The sequence below is a fragment of the Tenrec ecaudatus genome, chromosome 8 (genome assembly GCF_050624435.1).
Source record: "Tenrec ecaudatus isolate mTenEca1 chromosome 8, mTenEca1.hap1, whole genome shotgun sequence".
In the NCBI taxonomy this organism is placed as follows: domain Eukaryota; kingdom Metazoa; phylum Chordata; class Mammalia; order Afrosoricida; family Tenrecidae; genus Tenrec; species Tenrec ecaudatus.
The window spans coordinates 41,646,954-41,661,839 of record NC_134537.1 but is presented as its reverse complement, the minus strand read 5'-3'; the positions used below and the strand labels follow the sequence as shown (position 1 = coordinate 41,661,839).

Genomic DNA, 14,886 nt, shown 5'->3' with positions numbered 1-14,886 from the left:
AGATATGAAAATAATTTCTAATTTACCAAGGTGTCACAAGGACGGGAGGAGGGTAGGGAGGGGAAAAGGAAGAGCTGATACCAAGGGCTCAAATAGAAAGTAAATGTTTAGAAAATAATGGTGGCAACATACATAAGCTTGATATAATTGATGTATGGATTGTTATAAAAGCTGTAAGAACCCCCAATAAAATGACCTTTTAATAAAGTTTTAAAAATTTTTTTTAAATAAAAAGAGCATGACAGGATGGATTGACACAATGACTCAAGCATGAGCAATATCGTGAAGTTAGTGCAGAACGGGCTGTTTTGTTCTGTTGTAGCCAGGGTCACTAAGAAACAACTCAATCGTACCTAACATCGATGCGGAAAACCCCAAGATATCTACCTGAGGGAAAAAAGTCTGTGTTGCTTCCAAGCTGTTCTTTCAAAGCACGGCATGGTTCTACTGGATGCGCTTTTTCCTGATCAGTCAAGAACCCAAGACGCAAATTTCTCAGAGACCTTCTCATTCACAAATCTCCCATTAAAATTTGCTGAACTGAGCTCCAAGACAGTCCAGATAACGTCCCCGTCTCTTCAGTGGTCTGTCGTCTGTCTTCAAGCACAAGCACAAGTGCAAGAATTTTGTCGACATTTTCATTGACGAACATCCAGAATGAGGTTCGTCATCAATCGACATTCACCTTTTTTTGAAACAAGAAAAACACTCATACACTTGTGTTCAACATCGCAACAGTTTCTGTGGCATTTTTCCAAGCAGGAAACAAAATTTCACAGCCTCATGCTGTCCTCTTAAATCGGCCATCACAAATACAAGGTTTGAGTATTCACTAGAACCAGAGAGAACCTTCCCAGGTGACACCACTGTGCACTAACGCAAAGCAAGTTGCTTGATGTTTACCTAGATGCTACCCTGGCAGGAGCTTTTGTCTGGTTGTTGTTGTTGTTGTTTTTTGGGGGGTGCCTACCCCTTGTAGTTCAAATGCATTGATTGTCCTTCAGGCTTCCTTATTCAATGTCCTACTTTCACACTTAGATTGTGTCTGGTGCCCCTTAGCCCTCAACATAACATCTTTGCTGTTCAGTGCCGTGAAGCGGTCTTGTGCAGATTGACCCAATGCCGTGCCTCATTTGATCCCTCCACTGCGGCTTCCATGAGCACTGCTTGTGAATTCAAACAAGACGAAATCCTTGACAACTTCTATCTTTTCTGTTTACCATGATGGGTCCAGTTCTGAGGATTTTGGTCTTCTTTACATTGAACTGTAATCCATATTGAAAACTGCAATCTTTGCTATTGATCAGCAAGTGCGTTAAGTTCTTACTTTCAGCAAACAAGGTTGTGTCATCTGCATGTTGAAGGTTGTTAGTAATAAGCTTTCTTCCAAACCTAAGGCCACATTCTTCTTCAGATAAGCTAACTTCTCTGATTACTTGCTGAGCAAAAGACTGAATAAGTATGGTGAGAGGATATAACCCTAATGCACATCTTTCATTTTAAACCAAGCAGTCTCCCCTTATTCCACCCACACAGCTGCCTCAGGAAGATCCTTGTACAAGCTTCCCCATGGCACAATGAAGTGTTCTGGAATTTCCATTCTTCTCAAAAGTTATCCACAGTTTATTATAATGCACACAAATGCCTTAACATAGTAAATAGAACACAAGTAAGCATCTTGTATATTCAGCCTTGAGCCAAGATCTCTGAGGTCAGCAATGATTTCCCTGGCTCCACATCTTCTTCTGAATACTACCGCTGAGCAACAATACAGAAACCATGGACACACAGCAAGTTAGGTGACTCTAGTAATCGACAAAGGAACAACGGTGCTATCGAGGCTATTCGTTGGACTGCGGTCCACAAGTTCCAAACTGTGAAGCTACCAGCTGCTACTTGGCAAAAAGACGGCCTTTCTGCTCCTGTAAAGAGTCCGTCTCAGAACCTCAGGGGGCAGTTCCACCCTGTGCTTTAGGGTCACCATGAGTTGGCACCACTTGACGACAGTGATGTCATTTGATTTGGTTTGGTTAGGCTAGGCTATCGATACACAACAATTTAGGTGACTCTCAGAGAATTTTGTGGGCAAGAAAAGACAATGACCAATGAATGCATACTGCACTGATTTATATAACACTCTTCAAGTGACAGTTTTCAGCAGAGCTTCCTAAGAGCATACTCGGAAGATGCAGGCTTCTCCGCTTCTGAGGGATTAGCCATTGCACACCTTGTGCACGGCAGCAAAGCACTGCTGGGTACAGGGCCAGAAAAGGAGCCCCTCAGGCAGGAAGGCACTCAGAAAGGACTGGGAAAGAGCCTCCTCCTCAACACAGTCGATCCAAATAATACAGAGAAGTAAAGCTTCCGGATCTTATTTTGCTACTGGGGCATGGCTCAGCATGAGGGAGGAAAAAGCTACAAACAGCTGTAATAATTAGAATGTGGAATGTACAATGTGTGAATCTAGGAAAATTGAAGTTATCAAAAATGAAATGGAATGCATAAAGTGAGCTGAAATGGGCTGGTATTGGCCATTTTTAATCAATTATATGACTTACCATGCTGGGAATAACAAATTCAAGAGGAATGGCATTGCATTTATGGTCTAAAAGAACATTTCAAAATCCACCAAGTACAATGTGATATGATAATATCTGCATACAGGGAAGTCCAGTAAATACAACTATGAATCAGCTTTTGCACCAAGTACTACAGCTAGCAATGATGAAATTAAAGAATCTACCAACTTCTTAAATCAAGGTACATTAATAATTACTAGTGACAGAAATACTGAGGTGAGAAGCAGAGGAAGAAATAATAGTTGGAAAAGATGGCCTTGGTGAGAGAAACAAAGCTGGAGTTCATCTGACAGAATTTTTCAAAAGCACTAACTTCACTGCAAATATCTTTTTTCAACAACATAAAGGACAACTACACATACGGACCTCTTCAGATGGAATGCACAGGAATCAAACTGACCACATCCGTGAGAAGACATGATGGAGCTGCTAAACATAAGCCAAAACAAGGCCAGAGGCCAACTGCAGAACAGACCATCAATGCAAGGTACACATGAACAAGTTCAAGTTGAAACTGAAGGAGAGTCAGAATACAACCTTGAGTATATTCCATCTGAATCCTGAGCCCATCTCAGTAACAGATTTGATGATGCATTCAACACTAATCCCAGAAGACCTGGGATATGATATCAAGAACATCACGTATGAAGAAAGCAAAAAGGTCATTAAAAAGGTGCGTGCTAGAGCAAAGTGAGTTTGACTATAAGAAAGGACTATAAAGGAACCTCTTAGCGAAGGCATGTCTGTATTTCCCCTGCACCCTGCTAGTGATATACAACAGTGTTGCAGGTTGCTACCATTACTCTGTGTTATTTCTAACAAAGGGGTCTCTCTGTGTTACTTCTAACAGCAGCACATGAATCTACATTTTCCTCAAGCTAAAATGTTGAATTTTAAAAATAAGGAGAAATGAATGAAAATTAAAACATAGCATGTAAAACATGTGGGATGCTGGTAAAGTAGTACTTAGAGGGAAGTTTATAATCCTACACTGCTTACTGAGAAAAGGTCTCAAATCAATAATTCAAATGCCTACTTCAAGAAACTACAAAATGAACTCAAAAGAAATCTCAGAATTAAAATCATGCTGCTGCTGTCAATGAATCAGTTCTAACCCATAGCAACCTGATGCACAAGAGAAATCAATGAGCCTAAAGGAGGAAAACAATAAACTAGTTATAAAGAGAATGAACAAAAATGTTTAAGATTTTAATATGATAGGTTAAAAAAGGAACCAAATCCTCAATATCAAGAATTATATAGTGGGTAGCACTAAAGATTCTGCAGTAAATAAAAAGGTAATCCTCAGGGTAGAGGTGAAGGGGGATGGTGAGGTGAAGCAATAGAATAGAACATGGGTTCCCAAACTTATTTGGCCTACCATTCCCTTTTCAGGGGGGAAAAAAATTACTCCGCATCCCCCTAGCAATTAAAAACGTTTATACTATGGCCTACGATCCAGGATAAGTGTAGGTGGCCTGCTTTTGCAGCCCACAGCATCCCCCACCCCAATAGCTCCAGTGCCCCCAGGCAGGACAGTACCTACTTTGGGACAGTCGGCTAAAGGTAGACAGGTGATAACTTGAGTGACGGGGAAAACAAGTATTCTACAAAAGGGAGAAGAGAAATCAAGGGGGGTGGAGGTAGGGAACAAGCTACTGGGAGGTTTCACAAGTAATGTGAGTTGCTGAAATCAAAATTAATTATCTGAAATAAAAAACCCCACCTAATTCACAACAAATAACAAATAAAAGGGTAATCTTACAAGAAAACCTAGGAGTAATGCTTTGAAATCTAGTTTTCAACAATGGATTCTCAGGGGCGGAGTTAAAAAAATGGATTCTCAATCCAAAAGCACAAGCAACAAAAGACAAAAACAGATAAATTGAAGTTCAACAATGTATCAGCTATTGTTCATTAAATGATATTATAACAAAAGGAAAAGACAAGCTACACATTGGAGGGTCCGTGGCAGGAGATACATATCTGCAAAGGGTTTAATATTCAGGCCACGAGAACAACAACTGAACAGAAAGACCAACAGCCCAAACAAAAGAGTAGGCAAAAGACACGAGTGAACATTTCAACTAAGAATCAAACAAATGGCCAACAAGCATACAAAACGATGCTCAACACCAGTAGTCATTAATAGAAAAAGAAATACAAAAATTAAATCACAATGAGGTTATTACTCTAACCCTACCAGGAAGGATCTGATCACAAAAGAACAGTCTTATCAAGGATAGGAAGAACTCTTTCTATTGTAAAACTGCCCAGTCACTGCAGGGAAAACAATGTATCGGTTCGTAAAATAAATTACCATTGGATTCAGCAACTCTTGCTCCTAGGTAAAGACGTGAAAGAATGGAAAACAGAAATGCAAGCAAATACTTACCCACCAATGTTCATTGCAGCACTATCCACAATAATCAAAGGGTCGTATTCATCAACAGATGAATGAGTAAATAAAAAACTGTATATACATGATGGTACATTATGACTCAGTCATAAGAGAAATGAGGCACTGATTCATACTGGAACCTTGATATACCTTGAACACTTATGCTGAGCGCAGTAAGTCACAAAAGGACAAGTACTATAAGATCCCAATTATATGAAATATGTAGAATAACCAAATTTTATTAAGTGTTTACAAAGGGTATGAGGGAGGGAGGGGCAAAGAGTACTTAGGAGACAATAAACTACCATATATGCGGATCAAACATTTAGAAATATATATTGGTGATGCTTGAATATGGTACATACAATTAATGTCAATAAATTTAATCTCTTTTAAAAATATTGAGTTTGTAAATTTGTTCTTGTGAATTTAATCACAATTAAAAGAAACACCTGCTACAATTAAGAAACAAGTTCAGCAAGGTCAGACATGACAAAAATCAAGTCAAAAATAAAGTATGTTTTTTACACAAACAATATACCACATCTAGAGATGAAATTAAGAAAAAAAAATTAACAAAACAGGTGTAAACTTGTACATTGAAACTTACAGAACATCAATGAAAGAAGGCCTATGAAACAGAGAGAGCCTTGAGAGTGCAATAATTAAGCACTTGACTGCTAACCTCAAGGCTGGCAGTTCAAATCTGCCTGACAGCAGCTCTACAGAAGAAATATGTAGCAATCTGCTTCAGGAAAGACTAGGTCCTTAGAAACCTGATGGGGCAGCTCTACTCTTTCTATAGGGTCACATCAGTCAGAATTGATTCTAGAGCAGTGAGGATATAAAAAGAAAGACAACCAGTGTTCACAGACCAGAAAACCTGATGTTGTAGAAATAACAACAATCCTCTGCATTGACCTAAAAGGTGCTACATAATCCACGTAAGAATTCAAGCTATATTTTTGCAGACATTGACAAGCTCATCTTAATGTACAAATGGTATTTTTAGAGCTCCAGAATATCCAAAACAATCTCCAAAGAACAAAGCTGCACACTTGTCAGCTTCAAAACGTACTACAAACTACAGAAACCAAGAACATGTGGTATGAGGATGAGAATGTCGTTATTGGTGGTTGATTCCACGTGTTCCAGAGTAAACTGCTCTAAAGGGTTCTCAAGGCTGTGGCTTATTAGCAGCAGCAGCACCAGGCCTGCCTTCCCGGAAGCCTCTGGCGGGTTCAAACACCACCACCTTTCAGCTACTAGTGGAGCACTGTCGTTATCTACAGTTCAAGGAGCAGAACCGAGGGCGCCGAAGTAAACCATGTGTACAATCAACTGATTTTTTTACAACAGTTCCAAACAATGCAATGTAGAAATAATAGTGTTTATAATAGTGTTTTCAACAAAAGGTAACAATCAGATGAAGTAACACACCTACCAGATACCACATACAAAAATGAAAAGAATCTGGTTTCTGTTTTAGCACCCAACAAATTGGTTTTGAAAAAATTTTTAAAGGCTCAAAGAACTACAAGAGTTAAGAAAGTGAGAAAAGTAATGCTTCATGACCTTGATAAAACAAAGTAAATCTTCATGACCTTAATAAGGCAAAGTCTTCTGAGGCTAAAGGCACAAAAAAGAAGAAAAGTTTGACATCATTAAACTCAGTATTTTGTGCTTCAAAGGGTAGCATCGCGAAAGTGAAGACAATACAGAGTAGAAAATACTCAGCAAATAATAATCTGCATATTATATTTCTGATAAGGGATGGCATAAAATATACAAGTAACCTCAACAATTCAATAATAGATAAAAACCCAATTTTTAAAATGGCATAGAATCTAAACTGGCCAACAAGCACATGAAAAATGCTCAATAAATCAGAGAAATGTACATTGAAGTCTCATGACATGGCCAAAGAGTGACCTTTCAGCAAAATAATAGTGACCTATAAAGCAAACAATAATGCCCATAAGGAATGTGCTCCTTAGAACAATCAACTTTAAGAAGCCAAAGGACAAGATTTGTCCCAAAGCGAGGAGGGCACGAAGGAAGGGAGAAATGGACGGATGAAAGCGGGGAAGGCAGAGTGGCAGCGGGGAGAGCACTGACAGTCCACCTACGAGTTACGGGATCTCAACTAAAGTCACCATATAACTGCTGGATAAATTGCTGAATGAAACTAATTTTCTATGTAAACTTTCACCTGAAACAAACACACAGAAAAAAAATTTTTTCAGCACACAAGAGACCACTTTACACCCACTTAAGACAGCTAGTATCAAAAGGACAATCCCAAATGCTGGCAAGCATGATCAGCAATGGGGACCCTCATACGCATGCCGGTGTCAGAAACATGCCAGAGGTCCAACAACTGACAATGGATATTATTCAGGCAGAAAAAGGAATGCAATACTGATACATGCTATAACATGTGTGATTCTCAAAACAATATGCTAAGTCAAAGAAGCCAGCCACAACATGCCATATACATATCATTCCATGTTTTGGAAATACCCAAAACTGCCAAACCCATAAAGACAGACAGAGTATTCATAGCTGCCAGGGACTGGAAGGAGGAAGAATTAGAGAATAACAGCTTACAGAATTTCTTGTGTTGATAAAAATGCTATAAAATTTATTCTGTTGACAACCACAGAACTGTGGGAATACTAAAAATCGCTGAACTATGTGCTTTATATGGGTGAATTGTATGGTATGTGAGTCAATTGTTTATGAAAACCATAGGTACCTGGAATTTTGTCTGAAAATAATATGGAAAATCTCTATCTCTGCATAGTGAAAAGTTCTTGAGTGGGGCAAATGGTTAATGTGTTCAGCGGTTAATCAGAAAGGTTGGGTGTTCAAGTACACAGAGGTGCTTCAAAAGAAAGACTAGGCCATCTACTTCAGAAAAACTCGTCACTGAAAGCACAGGGCACCCAGGTGGATTGGCACAATACAGTTCATAATGACAGGGTTCTACATCCTAACCTGATGAGTAGCAATTTGGGTCTGAAATGCTCGTGAGTGGCCACCTAAGGTGAAACTTTTACTGCTCTCTCCCACGCAGAGCAAAGAAGGAAGGCAACATGGAAGCGATTAGTTCCATGAACTAATGGACCTCACAAGCATCCGTTTTCCACAACTCTGAGATCAGATTTACATGGTGCCCGGAAACCACTACCAACTATTCTGAAAAGGATCACATTAGCTGGTCTTGGCGAGAGGGGGGGAAAATGTGGAACAGAACTGAGAATCGTAAGGATGGCCCCTTAGTCTCCTTTCAGTCTGAACTGAACGCACTTCTTTGTTAGGGTGGGTGAGGAGAGGAGGAAAGGAAACGTGGAATGCTGGGAGGAAGTGGGATAAATTATGGTGTAGTGAAGGGATTTCACTGGATGAGCTGAATCAGAAATATACATTAAATAATGAATGTAAAACCATGACCTGCTCCGTAAACTTTCATGCAGTTCACAAAAACTACAGGGCTCAAGTTAGTTCTACGCTCGCACAACCACCGACTTTGACAGCAACGGGCTTGTCTTTGTTGAATACCATAAAGACATCAGTTCTACCCAAATTGAACTCAGGTTTAATGTATTTCCTATTAGAATGCCAACAAGATACGGACAAAATTCTAAAGCTTATTTGCAAAGACAGAGGAATTGGAATAGCAAAAGAAATTCGACAAAGAACAAAGATGGTAAGAGAGAAGGTAGCGTGGTACTAGCAGAGGAACGGAAGAAATGGAACAACGATCAATGGAAGAGAATGGAGAATCCAAAAATAGAGGACCATAAATAGACCCACTCCTCTTATTGACACAGTTAGGTTCCAAAAATCAGGTCATTATGGGAAAATGAGCGTGATGCAAAAATGGAGGAAGAGTGACAGGGCTGCCATGCCACTGATAATCATGAAACAGCCAGCCTGACACATAACGTTAGCCATCACAGCCAGTTACTCTCACCTCCTCCCTCACCATTTCTTACTGTATGATGTGCAACACCATTGATGCACACAATACCTGGGTAATTTGTTTTCACTAATGTCATAAAGGCAAAATGAAGTGAGGAGTTAGGCATATGCCAAAACACATTTTTTAGTATCTTTTATCTTGTAACTTTTAAGCTATTACTATGTTGTGTTCTTCCATCAATTCAATTCCTCTTTTTTTTTCTTTTTTTTTAATTTTAACAATTTATTAAGGGCTCATACAATTCTTATCACAGTTCATACATATACATACATCAATTGTATAAAGCACATCTGTACAGTCTTTGCCCTAATCATTTTTTTCTCCTCTTTTCTTTTTTTACATTTTATTAGGGACCCATACTACTCTTATCACAATTCAATTCCTCTTTTCCCATGTTTCCAAAACTGATTTCAAGCAGGCTTTCCACACCCTGTCCTCTACTGATTTGCTACAAATGCAACTTGTTTAACATAATTGGTAAGTTTTCAAAATTCATTGAAATAAAACGTAAAATTTGCTGTTAACCTTTCTAAAATATACAATTCGGTGGTATAAATTACACTCACATTGCACAGTCACTACTACAATTTCCAAAACTTTTTCATCACCTCAGACTCGGTACCAAATAAACAAAGACTTCCTCATTCCTCTCTGCCTCCAACACCTAGAAACCAGTAATCTCCATTGTCTCCATGTATTTGCCTATTCAAGATATTTCATATTTTTTCTATCTCACTTTATTTCACTTAGCACAATGTTTTTAAGGTTCAACCAAGTCATGGAGTGTACCAGAACTTCATTTCTTTTTGTGATTAAATAATATTCCATTGCTTATTCGTTCACCTGTTGATAAGACCCCAATTGTTGTTTCCTCTAAGTTACTAGGAGTGAAACTAAAGCAAACACAGATGTCCAAGTATCTGTATCTCAGTTTTCAAGCCTTTAGGGCAGTGGTTCTCCACCTTTCTGATGCCGCGCCCCTTTAATACAGTTCCTCATGTTGTGGTGACCCCCCACCATAAAATTGTTTTCGTTGCTACTTTTTTTTTTTTAACATTTTATTAGGTGCTCATACAACTCATCACAATCCATACATATACTTACATCAATTGTATAAAGCACATCCCGTACATTCTTTGCCCTAATCATTTTCTTTGCTACTTCTTAACTGTAACTTTGCTTGTAACTGTAACTATGAATCAGGCAACTGTTGGACCCCCACTGAGAACTGCTGCTTTAGGGTATATACCCAGCAGGAGAATGCCTGGGTTACACGTTCCTTCTAAGGGTGAAGGGAGGCAACAGTCGGTGAGGGAGGGAGGGGAGGGGAGGGGAGAAACGAGCTGATTTCAAGGGCTCAAGTAGAAAGAAAATGTTTTGGGAATGAATGATGACAACATGTGTACAAATGTACTTGACACAATGGATGTACATATAGATTGTGATAAGAGCTGTAACAAGCCCCCAATAAAATGAGTTTTTAAAACAGAAAATAGAATCTACAATAGTGTCTGAGGTCTTAAAGGCTTGGAGTTAAATAAGTGGCCATCTAACAGAGAAGCAACAAAGCCATTTGTATATTTCCACATGGAAGAAGCACACCAGCCTGTGTGATCATGAGGTATCAATGAAAAGAAGTATCACACGTTCAAAAAATCATGCATCCAAATTGATATAAAGGGGAGTGGATGTAGTAGAGACCCAAACTCTACCAGCAAGACAATTAGACAGTCCCTCTAAGAGGGCCTCATGGAACGGAGGACAAATCCAGGGTGCGGTGTGGCACTGATGAATCACATAACTATCCTCTAGCTCGTTATGATTCCCCCCCCCCCCGATACTATTATAGTCCATACGTGTTATACCTCACTGGTCATGTTAGACTTGTGTCATGTTCATTTCTCCATTTAAGACCATTCAGTACATGGTAGTCATGATAGATGACCCCTGAGAGACACTGACAGGAGCAACGGTTCACAGAGGGAACAGGACATGGCGGGGGGGGGGGGGGGTTAGGTTGATAACATTGTTAATTATAAAAGTCCACCCAATGGGATTGAACAACAGAGCTGTATGGGAAGGGATATATTGGAATGAGTAAGATATGTCAACAAAAATATTATTCTAGAAAAAAAATACAGGTTACAAATAAAATGTTTGCAAACCATATTATCTGACAAAAAAATTTCAAATGCCTGTTATAACACAATAATTAAAAAAACAAAAATACTGATTAGTAAGTAAGAAAGAAAATAAACATGAACAGAGACTTCCCCACAGTGGACACATGAAAAGCAAATAAGCAGCTGAAGATCATTCAAGGTCACTTGTCATTAAGGAACTTCAAATTAAAATTGCAACAAGCTATCCCTTCAGAACTAGAAAAACAGCTAAAAATTTTAAATGATAACAAATGCTAGCAAGGATACAGAGAAACCTGAATCTCTCACACATTGATGATGAGACCCTAAAATGGTACTGCCATTCTGGAAAATAGATAAGACAGTGCCCGGCTATCAAATGATATAGTGTCTGAGGTCTTAAAGGCTTGAAGATAAACAGGCGACCATCTAGCTAAGAAACAACAAAGCCCACATGGAAAAAGCACACCAGCCTACCCAGACATGAACGCTGAAGACAAAGTGGGTGCATAAGCAAATCCGGTGAAGAAAGCTGATGGTGCCCAGCTATCAAAAGATATAGAATCTGGGGTCCTATAGGCTAGAAGATAAACAAGGGGCCATCTCACTGAGAAACAACAAAGCCCACATGGAAGAAGCACACCAGCCTGTGAGATCGCAAGATGTCCAAGAGATCAGGTATTAGGCATCAAAGACCAAAAAAAAAAATCATAGCACTGTGAATGAGGGGGAGTGTGGAATGGGGACTCAGCGCCTATCCGTGGGATACTGGACATCCCCTTGTAGAAGGGCTGCGGGGAGGAGATGAGCCAGTCAGGGTTCAGTGTAGCAATGATGAAATATACAATTTTCCTCTAGTTCTTGAATGCTTCCTCCCCCACCCCCCACTGTCAAGATCCTAATTCTACCTTACATATCCAGCTGGACTGGAAGATGTACACTGGCAAAGATAGGAACTGGAAACACAGGGACTCCAGGACAGATGAACCCCTCAGGACCAGTGATGAGAGTGGTGATACTGGGAGAGTGAAGTGCAGGTGAGGGAGAAAGGGGAAACATATTACAAGGTCCACATGTAACCTCCTCCCTGGGGGATGGACAGTAGAGAAGTGGGTGAGACGTTGGATGGTGTAAGATATGACAAAATAATAATAATTTACAAATTATTAAGGGTTCAGGGGGAGCGGGGAGGGGAAAAATGAGGAGCTGATACCAAGGGCTCAAGTAGAAAGCAGGTGTTTTGAGAATGATGACAACATATGTACAAATGTGCTTGACATAATTGATGAATGGATGGATTGTGATAAGGGTTGTATGAGCCCCTAATAAAATGATAAAAAAATAGTTCAAACATTTCTTATAAACACTAAACGTGTACAGCAGAAGCCATACAATCTAGCAGTTGTGCCATTGGGCATTCATCCCAGGGACGTTACATACTAAATGTATCTACCCTTCTCGAAATGACAAAGTTACGGAGATGGGAGCACAACAGTGGCTGCGGAGGACAAGGAAGCGAGTGGGGTGCAAACAAAAAGACTAGCAAAGAGGCATTACTTTGAGTGATGGCAAAGTGTAGTGGCCTTTACATAAATTTCTACATGGGTCAAAATTACACAAAACCATATACGCATACATCTAAGAATACAAGAAAATGGTGAAAATGAGAAAATTTTATACTCTAGATAACAATAATGTACTAAGTATTGGCAACCCACCCAACCCCATTCCTGATGGGTTACAATGGCCTACTAAACCATCCGACATTCCTCGAAGAAAGATGAGACTGTCTGCCCCATAAGGATTTACAGCCTTGAAATTCTAAAGAGCAGCTCTAGTCTGTCCTGTGAGTCAGAATTAATGTGATGATTGTGGGGTTAGATTTTTATGTTGTTTTGTTTTCTCAACTCACTGCCCAGGAGTGGATTCCTACTCACAGTGACCTCACAGGACTGGGTCCAAGAATGGAACTCTTTACCTGAGGTTGCAAGCCACATCTTTCTCCCTTGGAGTGGCTGATGGATTCAAACTGCCAACTTTGGGGTTAGCAGTCTGATGCATAACCCACTAAAGCCTTACTTCTGTTTGGGTGTGTGTATGTCAATGATCTAGGTTTGATATTTTAGTAGAGTTTTTCCCTGCTGGGAGAAACTGGGGGAATGATACAAGGGACTCAAACTAATTTTGCAACTTTCTGAGGTCTATAATCATTTCAAAATAAAAGTTTAAAAACAATCAGAGGAGAAAGTGACTAGAGAGGTACAGATAGAAAAGGAGTGGCTGTTTGTTGCAATTAAAGCTAGGTCCTTGGTTTGTTAACCTCTTAAGAGTTTCCATAATGAAAGGTTAAGAAAGCTACACTGAAAAATATTAACAGCGGCTTCTTTAGTAGGTTTTTTTATTCCTGCTAATATGCATTTTAAAATATCTCTGGGAAAAACCCGTCTCCTATATAAAATTATTTTTAAAGAAATCTTTGCTCATACAGTGTTTTGTCTTCACTGGTTTACTCACTTAAAAAACAAAGTAACTCTACAGGAAACTGAAAACCATACAAAGAAGCCCACTGATAATATACTGGGTAATTAATCTGAAAAGACTTCATCTGAATACTCAGTGTGTATTTCGCTAAAAGTCAGAAGACTCAGCCCCGGTAAAACCTACACTCAAGAGTCCAGTCGGGATGGACTGGCAGGCATCTGGTCCCCATAGTTCTATGGTGTGGGGGCACTCCTGTACACTGCGGGGTGCTTTGCAGCTATGCACTGGGGGCCAGAAAACCCTCCAGGAGGGCAAGCAACTGTCTCCCAGCATTACCTAAATACCAGCCCTGGGTGAGAAAGAGAATTTAAGTTTGTCATGGTCCTTAGGGGTTGGGAAGGAGTTTATGTAATACATAAGGGAAGGTATGAAAAGGTGGTTAGGAATGTGTTCTAACAAAATAAAAGGTTCCGTTGCAACCCATACATATACTCTAAAAGGAGAAAGCCATCCTTGAGTATGAGGGCTACTGAAGAAGGTATCAGCCAAATATTGTTGTCTGGGTATCACAGTAATGATGGGAATAACAGGCCAGGAAGTTGAGGGGAAGATCTACAGCATCAGTATCTGATTAAGCATCCTCAATAAACTAAAGTCCTAAAGATTTCAGCAGAGATCAATTAAACTAACATAACTCCCCTTTTCCCTAGCACATTCTGAGGAAGTTAAACATTATTAAGTTACCTGCTATTCTCTTACCAGTGAAAATATACCCAAACACATGCACCCAGTGAAATATCGTAAGTACATTTTAATCAAGTGTAAATTGTGCTACAAATTCCATTGAAAGGAACATTCCGAAGAAACATCCAGTCCTTTATATTTTCCAAGGAAGGCCCAAAAATTCAGTGGAGAAATTACATTTAAACATTCTAACAGAAAATTCCGTATTCACACCTTCATTTTCTGGCAGATTATAAATCAGCTCAGCCATATTTTCCACCAAACAAGACAAATATCCAGTTTCCTTAGTCTGTTCTTGGATTGGTCATCAAACTGAGAATAAGAGACCCATAGCTCACTCTCAGCTGCAAAACAGATTTGTTATCACAAATTATTCACTGAGGTTAAGGTTCTACACCATTATCATGTTGACAATACTAAAAATCTGCCCAGAAACTAGCACAGAGAAACTTAGGACCTTCTCCTGCACCCAAAGGACAACTGCCAACGTATTTTTAGATTTACAAAATCTAAAAATCTGAACAGGATTTTATTTATAGCAACATTTTAGCA

General features: G+C 39.4%; 1 protein-coding gene across 4 annotated transcripts in view; it reads right to left on the bottom strand.

Moving 5' to 3' along the window:
* The window catches only part of ZNF148 (zinc finger protein 148), a 143,560-nt gene that overhangs the window by 108,646 nt on the left and 20,028 nt on the right, over positions 1-14,886 (bottom strand). The gene's annotated exons all lie outside the window — the stretch shown is intronic.